The sequence below is a fragment of the Schistocerca piceifrons genome, chromosome 1, assembly GCF_021461385.2.
Source record: "Schistocerca piceifrons isolate TAMUIC-IGC-003096 chromosome 1, iqSchPice1.1, whole genome shotgun sequence".
Taxonomy (NCBI): domain Eukaryota; kingdom Metazoa; phylum Arthropoda; class Insecta; order Orthoptera; family Acrididae; genus Schistocerca; species Schistocerca piceifrons.
In genome coordinates this window covers 1,189,523,802-1,189,535,984 of record NC_060138.1, presented here as the reverse complement: position 1 = coordinate 1,189,535,984, position 12,183 = coordinate 1,189,523,802, and positions in this window count along the sequence as shown.

Genomic DNA, 12,183 nt, shown 5'->3' with positions numbered 1-12,183 from the left:
ATGGGAATTTCTTTACCATACTCATTTATGAATTACTATACTCGCTTAAGACCGTTACAACCTGTGACTAGTTAAGCTAAGAGATGGCAGCCTCTTAACCAGTATTACGTGCAATGGGCCAGTACCCTCTTCAGGAACTCAACAAGCGTACTTGCAATACTCAGTGTAGCCTCATAAACAGAACGAATCATCGGTATACGATATGGGCAAGAAATAGGAACAATAGAAAATGTTTTTATAACGTTTGAAAAGTTGCCACCTGAAACGTCAGGGGAACTGCTCATAAGGATGTCCAATTAGCTAAAAATCTGAAACAAAAGGAAGTGGATTTGGCAGAAATTATAGAAACAAGAAGAAAACACATGAAACTTAATATTTAGACGTGTATGTTATGATCTACAGTGGAGTAAAGCGTAAATGAAGAGTGAGTAAAGGCTTTACCGTCGACTTTGGTAGAAAATGGGAAGATAAAATACTGGACTATGAATGTGTTGTACTAGTAGAAATTAAAAGTCCTAGGAATAATAGAATCCTAAGAATAACAGCAAGTTATGCCCCACAACAAGGGAAAATTGACCAGTCCAAGATCTTTTACAAACAGTTAAAGTGATCGTAGATAGAAGCGCTAAAAGTCAAATTTTACTTATTAGAAACCTCAGAGCTGAAATTGGAAATACTTCAATACTAATAGACTCATTTGGAGAAAATGTGTGTAATGAAAACGCAAAAACAGAGGTTTTGCTGCCTTTAATCATTTAAAAATTACCAGTAGCTTCTTTAGCAGGAAATATATATACAAATTTACCTGATCAGCAAGAGGAAACAGATCTGTTGTAGATTATATACCAATGAATGAGGAATTTCCTAGCCAGCTTACAGATACCAGAGTTTACGGAGGAGTGGATACTGGATCAGATCACTTCTATTGTTGGTAATAATTGGCCTATGCAAAATTGAGAAAAGCAAAGAAACCAATTAAGGGTCAAACGAACGAGTAAGTCTTAAAGTTTACCTTTTAGAAGAGAGCAGTGTAAATAATCAGTACGAAAAGAGTATGACCAAACATTAGCAAATTTACAAACGGCAGAAGAAGGAACGGAAAAACCTCAAAAGTGTCGCACATAGCTAATGATGTTCTGGAGAAGGAAAGGAGATACAATAAATGTAGAGGAGCAAGGATTTGGACGCTAGAGATAGAGACAGCAATTCAAGAAAAACAAGAAGGTTGCAAGACATATATAAACAATCCCACTAATGAAAAATGTAATGAAAATAAAGAGAAGAAAATAGAGCAAAATACGTAACTTGGAAAGCTCGCACAGAATCGTAGGAACGTTTTATTAGCAATATAGTGTGTGATTTACGTGGCAGACAAACTATCGCTTATGAAGTGATGAAATCACCAACAGGCATGAAAATAACCTTATAAGTGTTAATAATATAACAGAGAAAGAATGTATAAGTCATTAAACAATGGTAATATGATGATGCTTTAATTCAGATGTTATCTGAACTGAGTGATACAAAAGGTCTGGATGATGTTGATATGAGAGAACTGGCAGAGGCTCTAAAAGCTACAAAGAATACGGAAGCCACTGATTTGGATGGTATTAATATGGTACTGTGGAAGTGTGGAGGATTATTCCTACATCTAAGATTTCTTCACATATTTAATCAATGTTGGAAACATAAAAATATACCAAAATAGTGGCTGAGAACCAAATTAATCTACACAAAGGGCGATAAAAATAAACGTAGTAACTATCTCCTGAATTCAGCCTATGAACTACATTTCAAAATCCTGAATACGAGACTGAAAAAAAAACATCATGGAAAAGCTAATATCTGAAGGAAAATCAGGATTTAGGAAAGGATGATGAACTACTGACAATGTTTTACACTGTAACAGTTATAGAAAAGGGACTAGGGAAACCTATGTCCCTTTTAAGGATTTTGGGAAAGCATTCAATAAAGAGAATAGAGAAATGCTATGGAGTATCGTGGCTGAATGAGGTTATCCATCCTATCTCATAAATGCTATTAAGAGTCTATACGCAAACACTTCAATTGTTATAGGTGTGCGAACTGCAACAACAACGTCAGTGTCACAAAGGAAGGAGTGCGACAAGGTTGCTCTATTTCTCCCATCCTCTTCAATATATACCCATAGGGATGGTGTTAACAGCAAACGGAAAATGTTGAAAATAAACAGAGTTCTTTTAGATCTTGAAGTAATATGACCTTCATAAGGGAGAATTTAAGTTACACCAGATAACCCCAGATTACAACCTAACATTGAGGTAGAGAATATGAAAGTGTTTGCATTTCAGGACAGACTACCATTAACATCTAACTTAATCTTGAGTTATAAAATCATGAAGCAAGTAAAATATTTTAAATATCTAGGATGCGGCGTTACTTACGAATATATGTAGCCATGACGTGGACTAAGAAATGAATAAATTTACTCCAGTATGCGCAGACGTCGTAAGTAGTTTGCAGAATACAGCAAGGACAGCAAACAGCTGAAGTTTTATAAAATAATAGTGGTACCGTACTTTATGTATGAAAGTGAAGCATGATCAACAACAAGACGTGAAGGAACTAGAATACAGGTTCAAGAAATGAGATTTGTAAGAAGAGTGTAAGTGTGTACAACGGAAAATCGAAAAAGAAATGAAAATTTCAGAATTGATTTAGGAATATCTACAACCTAAACGAGAAAATAAAGGAAACTAGGAGAAATTGGCAGAAACATGTCGACAATCTGCTCTCAATTATGAATGCACCGCAAGAAGAAATGAAGGAAGATGGAATACCGTAACAGGCAATTTGAAGTGAAGAAGAATAAGAAGAAGAACCTGGTGATGATCAGATGACTGAAACAGATGGAGTACTGTAATAGGCAATTTGCTAATACATGAAGTGAAGAAGAAGAACAACAACAACAACAATCTGATGGTGGTCAGATGACAGCAACGGGGTCTATAAGTAAAATATTTTAGCGGCAGGTCAAGGTTTTATTAGGACATTTTTCCGATACATAAGAGCTGTGGGGTACCAACTCCTGAAAATAAACAAACGTACCTACCACGCGTGAAACATGCACTCTCGCACGCACACACACACACACACACACACACACACACACACACATACATACACACACACACACACACACACACACACACACACACACACATACACACGCACAGAGAGAGAGAGATAGAGAGAGAGAGAGAGACATACACAGACAGTAAGGCCCCACGCGACTCGAGTGAGCCACTTGTTGTGGGGCAGACTGCATGGCGCGAGAATACGTGGCGAGACACTTAGCTTGGCGGCCACACGCACAGTGCGGTAGCGCGTAGCACAGCACAGCACAGCGGAACGGACAATCAATAGCGCGGCTGGCCGCTGCGGTCGCCAAGCGCGACCCGGGCCCGGCGACGCGCGACAAGTCCTCAGCGACCCCTGACGTGTATGCAACCCTTCCTGCAGCGCAATCACGGGAGAGGTCTATCGCACAGGGGATCCCCTGAAGCTAGCTCAGCAATAGAACTGTCTTTGGTATTCGCAACACCCTAAATGTTTTCATAAACCAACAAGCACATAATTGCATATGATATTTTAAATTCCACTTTCCAAATACTAAAACTGTTTTCCTTCTTTTTTTGTCGTTTACCTCAAGGTGTCGTTAATTTGGTAATAGAGGTAAGTCTGGTGAGTAGAGGCTCCAATACAGTAAGCAATGTCAGATGGGTGCACAGTAGTTATGAAGAAATGAAAAGACAGGGATGGGTAGACTGGCGTGGAAAGCTGCACCAAGAAAGTTTACGGACTGAAGAAAACAACAACGTTAAGCAAGATGGTTTATCCCCAGTCACACTGGAGGACGTTCACAATTGGCTTGAACGACCTAGATGTGAAATAGCACGTCTTTCTTGGAGCTCAAGTAATGTTATTAGTCAGATGTGTAGAATGGAAGAAACAATGACTGGCGTGTTATTCAGAGCGACCTTTCTCAAGAATATGCAACAAAATATTTCCAGAGAGTGATTTAAAATCTCTTGAAATCATGAAGGTTAATCGTTTTGTGTGTCTGTTCGTGCATATCCAAGATTATATGTACTCACGGAGTATCAAATCCGTCTTTGCAGCTAGTAATTGTTAATTTCTTTTTTTTGAAATCGTATTGGCCAACGAGGATCACGTTAATAACTTCAGTTCTTTTTCTTCCTTTATTGTTGTTTGCTACTTTTCCAGTGTTCTCTCATTTTATCCCCATGATGTCCGTGTTGTTCCCGATTTCTTATTTCTTCTGCTTTGAAAGCCTTCCAAATTTAGTATTTTATTCTTAAAATGATTCCATTCTGCTATTTTTGATTCTTTGATGTTGTTTCTTTCCTTACTTCTGCAATCCATGCTACTGTCGATTTCTTCGTCCAGAAATATAGGAGTATTTGTTTTGTTGGTCTATTTCCATCCATTCGGTAGAGGTGTCTGAAAAAGGTTAATCTTCGTTTGGCCATTACTTCAGATATTTTCTCCATATTTTTGTAGATCTCCTCATTACTTCTTATTTTCCAAACGTCTGCCGTTTTTATTACATCCATTAATTTTCTAATAATCCTTCTTTCCAGTACCTCTAGTTTGGCCATCTAGGCATTCAGGTACATATGAACATTCCTGTCGTCCACTGCGGTGTAGTGTTTTGGTATTGTTTTTCTAGATATACATTTCTTGTTGTAAATATTTTTGGTCAAACGTTATGCTATTTCCATTTTGTTAATTCTTACATCTATAGCAGATTTTTCTAGTCCATTTTGTTCTATAGTTTCCCAAGATATTTGAATTTATTTACTCGCTCTATTTTACCTATTGGTGTTCCTATGAATTTTGGCGCATTTTTTATATTTGTCATGAATTTTTTTTTTCAGCTCAAATCTTGAGACCAATTGCTATTTTTTCCAGAACGTTTATCTGAATAACTGTTTCTGTTAGATTCTGAAAGTGTTGCAAAAGCAAAGCAGTCTATCTAAATTCCATTTGTTTTCCTTTCTAGAGTAATTGGTTCAACGTTGTGATTTCTTAGCTTCGAATTCCATATCCTTACAATTTTTTCTAGAAAGGTGATAAACCATCACCTTGTCTAACACCAGTTTTTATTTCGAACGGCTGAGATACTTCTCTCATAAATTAGACTTTACATATTGTACCTGTTAGTGTTTCATGTATAATATTTGCTATTTTTGATTTAACACCAAATTCTCTAATTACCTTATCTATTGTTTCTCAGTCCATGCAATCAAATTAATTCCTGAACAATAAATTACACTAGTATTGGTTTGCTGGTTAACATTCTACGGAAAATTATTGACTTTAAGTAAAAATTTATTCTGCACAGGTTCTCCCCTTTTGAAAACCACCCTGGTATGGTCCCCGTCTTTTGTCTAAAGTATCTCCCACTCTTTTCAGGAGAATTTTCGGTAATATTTTGTATGCCACTGGTAGAAGTGACACTCCTCTGTAATTATTGACATTTTGTCTCAAAAAGGAGCTGCAGATCCTTTACGATTTTTGGTTCTGACCACTTCAATAATTCTGCCTTGAGCAAGAGGCTGCCTCTTCTGCCAGCTCCGCCATACCGAAGTACATCTTCTCCGCCTTCGCTGCCGTTGAGGTCTTCACCGTATCCCTAGCAAGTGGCCCTCACGAGGTACTATTAGCTGGGCCAGGTGAACCAAAGTCTTTTAACGAGATGTTACTCCTCCACCTCCTCCTTTCTCAACCATGCTTAGGACCATCTATGGCGGAGTTAGTAACTGTTATTATTATTATTATTATTATTTTATTTATCGCATGTGTTTTGTTTTATTCATTTAAAACATCTTTAGTGGTCTAGAATCAAACATAATTACTGTTCTGGTTTTGATTATTGATGGAAACATAACTCGTTCTGTGAGCTATTGAAGTACAATTCCTCGGGCATGGATGTGTGTTATGTCCATAGGTTGTGAGGTTTAAGTAGTTCTAAGTTCTAGGGGACTGATGACCTAAGAAATTAAGTCCCATAGTGCTCAGAGCCATTTGAATCATTTTTGAAGTGCAATTTGAGCTTACTGTGGTTTCGTCTGATTTTCACTTATATCTGGAAATGTCGTTTGCATGTGCATTTTTTAGGTATTCCTACGTATCCCACTGGTGTCTCCGCTAGTCATTGGGGCTCAGTTTGCAGCGGGACTCATAACTGAAGATAATTCTTCTCCAGTCAGTGAGGTCGAATATGCACGGCACTGCTGCAAACCGGCTTTTTGGTGTACAGAGGTCAACGGTAGTCAGCGGTGTAAACTCAGCCGCCTTTGCGTTACTTTCCTGTTGATGGTCCTTGTCACTAAAGCACCAATTGCACGTCGGATCGGTAATGATGAAATCGGGGCTCCGAGTGCCTCTCTGATAACTGCTCGCTCCTCTTCCTGTCGTCTACCTTAGTAGATCGCTTCCTTCTTGACGCTGGTTTCAGCAATGGCTGACCCATTGCTGCCAACACTAACGAATAGTGGCATCGTTGCTACGCAAATGTCAAGCAATTCTCCGATTACAACCAGCTTCTTTGAGGTGAGCTGTCAAATGTGTATAATTTTCACGTACCTGTCTGCGAGGCATAGTTACTGTCGCACTGAGTACACGGAATGAAATTCGCAAATAATTTATCTCGTAGTATCGACACGTCTGTTGTACACTATCATTTCCCGTGGGACAGTGAAATTGCGCTGCAGCGTCACACATTCAACCATCGGCCGCCAGAGTTTACAGTTTAGCATTTTGTGTCGATACCTGTATGAAAATCAATCTCTGACCAGTTTGCATAACTCCTTCGTGCTGTGTCTTTTTTTGTCTTAGGGTGTACTAGGATGTATTTCTAGAAAATCATCGTGATATTTATGGTAAGGACATTGCTTTTCCTATTGTTAGGATATACATTTTAGGTTTGTATAATAGATCGAGTAAATCTATGGATCTGAATGTTGTATCATTAATATCACTGAATACTGGTATGTATTTACAACGTCAATCTTCCAAATAAGTATACCAGAAAAAAGAGCAAATCACCCCCGGGATATAGCACCGTAGTTGCTGCGGTCTTACGGCGTCAGTTTGACAAGGAAAAGAGTCGACATTTCTCTTCAGGAATACCGTATTCAGCTGAGGCACTTTATTATGTCTCGTAGAGGTATCAGAAGCGGAGATAGTAATTATTGCGTTCCACTCGCTGTTCCAAACGGTTATAAAAGTTTCCAGTGGGAGTATGATAGGGTGATTTACGGGCTAATCGTGTTGTGACAGAGTACATAAGTGAAACTTCCTGGCCGATTAAAACTGTGTGCCAGACAGAGACTCGAACTCGGGACCTTTGCCTTTCGCGGGCAAGTGCTCTACCATCTGAGCTACCGAAGCACCACTCACGCCGGGGCTCACAGCCTTACTTCTGCCAGTATCTCGTCTCCTACCTTCCAAACTTTACAGAAGCTCTCCTGCGAACCTTTGTTTATGGTATAGCACGTGCCCGCGGAAGGCGAAGGTCCCGAGTTCGAGTCTCGGTCCGGCACACAGTTATAATCCGCCAGGAAGTTTCATATCAGCGCACACTCCGCTGCAGAGTGAAAATCTCATTCTAGAGTACATAAGTGTTCATTAAACCGAGAACGTATGCGCGATGTCCACGAACGTGGCTGTTGCCAGCTCGCTGGACGATCGTGTCGACACTTGGCTTCTGAGGACGTTCAAATAAACTGCATTATTACGGTAAACTGAATAAGAGCTCCCAAGTCATGGTAAGAGAGAATAGTCCTCCAACATGAAGCACACCTTCCACACACCGGCCGCCAAACATCTTATTCCGCCATCGGTGGAACAGACGTCTCGTATCATTTGAGAAGGAGGAAATTACGACTCGCCGCTTGAGACTGCACACACCCTGGCAGCTACTGTTCAGTTACTGCATAGTTTAGCTTTCTGAACAACGGAAGCGTTATTTGGTACTATCAGCAATTTTCTTTTTATAGGTAGCCGATTGCGACTGTCCATTGGGGGTGGTTCTCTCCTCAATGTTCGCTCGTATTCTGCTTGAGGTTGACGAGCGTTCACTAACCTTACCAATTTAAATTCGGTTGTCAATGACGTGGCCTTGACATTCGTGTCCCGCCCCGCCGGTTAGCATCATTCACTACCACTGATCTTACGCTTTATCAGCCGGCCGTTGTGGCCGAGCGGTTCTAGGCGCTTCAATGTGGAACCGTGCTACTGCTACGGTCGCAGGCTCGAATCCTGCCTCGGGCATGGATGTGTGTGATGTGCCTAGTTAGGTTTAAGTAGTACTAAGTCTAGGGGACTGATGACCTCAGATGTCAAGTCTCATAGTGCTCAGAGCCATTTGAACAATTTTCTGCTGTATCACATGAGTGAATGTGGAACAAGACCACTAGCAGACACATTGGATTGTCCGCCTTCATACAAGAACAAATCGGGCAGCGTATTTAACGATGTGATCATGGCCCATCCAAACACAGTGTACTGCTTGACAAAAGCGAAGCGCGCAGAATGGATGAGGAAACTACACGAAATAATTCGAGCTGAGAATATACGTAACTTATTTAAATGATTACAAAAACAAGTCAAAGCTACAATGAGATTGGCAGTACGAGCCCACTTATCACTATACGTTGCAGCCCGCCTGGCCTGGATACAGGAACTGATTCGCTAGGGAGGGTTTTCAAAAGACTGTTGTATTCTCTCCTGAGGCTATCTTATACCCGCACAAGCGGCCGCTAACTCCACAGCAGCACTTCAGGTTGCCACACCCAACACCAACACATCACCTGGGGGAATACTGGAAACACTATTCCCTCAACACACGACCGTTCAAATCCTTACGTAGGTACTGAAGGCCGTCACTACACTCATGACCCAGCTCATGAGTGCCGAACCCGGGCAATACTGGGCTGTCATACACACTGCCATCACAACACTCTTTCACACTCTTACATGAATAGTATACCACACCCGGCCCATAACGCAAACCCGCAAACAATATCACAGATCCTGTTCTGGAATGCAGACTCGATCCACAACAATAGGGCCGAATTTGCCATGTTCGTGAAGCGCAAGGGAATCCTTGTCACGCTACTGAGCGAGACTAAGATTAAACCGCACAAACAATTAAACATTCCCGGCTACTGCGTCTATCGTACCGACCGACCGGGCGACGCTGTGGCAGGTGGAACTGCAATCGTCATACACAAAGACATTGAGCACACAAACATAGATCTCCCTCAACTGGAAATAATCGAGGCTACGGCCGTCAGAGCCAAGTTCAACGGAGCCTACAGCACACTGATATCGGTATACAACAGCCCTGTAGGCATTTCAACACGCGATAACAGCATACTACTCAACATTTCACCGCGGGTAATAGTCGCTGGAGATCTGAACGCAAAACACCCAGAATGGAATTCACGCATACGAAATCCCAACGGCAAAAAACAGTACGACCATTCACTAGGCAGAAACTACATTATACTAGCGCTGACTGAACCGACTCACATTCCCTATCAGAGGGGACACAGGCCAGACGTGATAGACATGGCCCTCATCAAGGGCATTACATCGACACTGAACGTTGCCATTGAAAACGATCTGCCCTCAAACCACCAACCTGTAATACTATACATTGAGGAAACATTGCAGCACATGGAACAACGCAAGATGTTGGACTACGGGCGTGCTAACTGAACATTGTTCAAGGAAACTTTCGATAGCCACATCCCACCCATACACGAAATTAATGAAGCAGCACAAATTGACGAGGCAGTAGAAAGCCTCAGTAACGCCGTCCAGGACGCAATGGCAGGCACCATACCTGATCGCACCTCACAACAACGCAGTGCGGCCCTGGCCCAGGAAATCCTGGGCCTAATCTCAATGAGGAATCGCCTCAGGAGAGAATGGCAGCGCACCAGGCGTCAGTACTTCAAACGGCACATTAACAGGCTACAGGGCATCATACACGATAAAATACAAACACATAGAACACAACAGTAGAACCAAAAACTCGAAGGGATGGACACCACACGACCTGGCGTGGGGCAACTAGCCCGACACTTCACCAGGGAGAAAATATACACCCCAACGCTTCAAGGGCCTGACGGACCTGCATACTCAGCGGAAGAGAAAGCACAACTAATGGCCCGCACACTCGCAGCGTCATTCACACCGAATCTGGTATCATCAAATCCAGTGTTCATACTGGCTACTGACGCGCGGCGACATTCGACATGCTAGCACAGCCGAAGTCTCCTAGATTATAATGCATTCCGCTGCCAGGAAAGCCCCTGGTCATGATAGCATTCAAAACAGTGTCCTCCAGGAGTTCACGGATGAAGCTACTGAGTATCTAACACACATAACGAATGCCGTACTAAAACACCAACACTTCCCCGCCATTTGGAAGACGGCCAAGGTCCTGATGTTTAGGAAGCCGGGGAAAGACCACAGCCTCCCACAAAATTACCGACCTATCAGCCTTCTGAGCTCGCTCAGTAAGATTGTTGAGAAGGTGATTCTCAAACGCATCACTAGGCACTGCATAACAAATGAAATCTTGAGACCGGAGCAATTCGGCTGCAGGAATCACCACTCCACAACACAACAATTCTTACGGGTCGTTGAACATATAACACATAGCTTAAACATAAACAAAGCTACAGGGGCGGTGTTCCTGGACATCGAAAAGGCTTTCGACCATCTATGGCACAACGGCCTCATTCGCAAACTTAGCGACGTGGGATTCACCGACGGGCTGGTGCGTCTAATACACTCATACGTCACAGACAGGAGTTTCAACACTGACGTGCAGGGAAAACAATCAACACGACACTGTGTACACGAGGGAGTACCCCAGGGAAGAACCTAGGGCCCCTACTGTTTAACCTCTACATAAACGATCTCCCAACTACACACAACACAACGATGGCAATCTACGCGGATGACACAGCCATCCTCGCGCAAGATTGGGAACCATCAAACATTACGCCACGACTACAGACTGCACTCAGATTGGCTGAGCCTTGGTTGGAGAAATGCTGTGTTAGAGTAAAAGTCGACAAGTGTGAAACCGTTCTGTTCACTAGAAGACCGAGCAACTGCGCAAACACCGATACTGCAGACCAATAACTCTACATGCACGGCCAATACGTTTCCGTGAATAAGTCAAATACCTTCCGGCGCGGCACGTTACTTTTTACCACCCTGCCAATGTCCAGCAATGTTCATTCGTCTAGCTAAAAGCTATAGTAGAAAATACTAGACCACTACTGTCTACTGCATGTCACAACATACATGGAATTGTCCGGTAAACGGGATGTGGCTAGCCACTGAAATAAAGCTAAGTCCATAGCTACGACCTAGCAATGTAAATTTTCAGGTGTATTTTTACGATAAAGATCACAGTTAATACTGCCAAGTCCGTACTAAGTGTCTACACAATGTAAAGCTCCCACGCACACCACAATCACACAACGTAGCCAGTTTATGGTATTTACACCCGTAACCAATAGTTAATAGAGTTCACTGGATCGTTTAGTTATGAAAATGCTCGCTCAAATGTGGTGCACTCTGCTCTACACGTAATACCTGTTCCAGTCTTAGATCGCACAACACGCCACGCGGTTTTAACTAACAGTCAAAAGCAATAATTTTGATATCTCGTCTGAAATTCCACAAGACTTCCACTATACCGTTCACTTAAATACGCTTTGTACTACTTCGCGAACTCGTAATTAGCATTTTCCCGCGATTTTACAGTACTTTCGTCGGAGCTGCTTTCAATGACATGTTACTAGTTCGAACCCTCAGCCCCGACTGACTCCTAGATCACACCAAAGGCTTTGTTCCCAACATAGATTGGCGCGAGCCTGCATTTTTCTGATTGGCTGATATCACAAACAGCAAATCAGGTTGCAGTATTATCCCGCGCTAAACTGCGCTTTACTTCAATGACCAATCATAGCAAAACAATTCTTTCTATGGCAATTGCTAAATAAATAAATTTAGAAAAGTATCAAATATAAAATTACTCCTTCCGAAATTACCGATTAATTTGTGTTCTACTTACGATTTATTAGT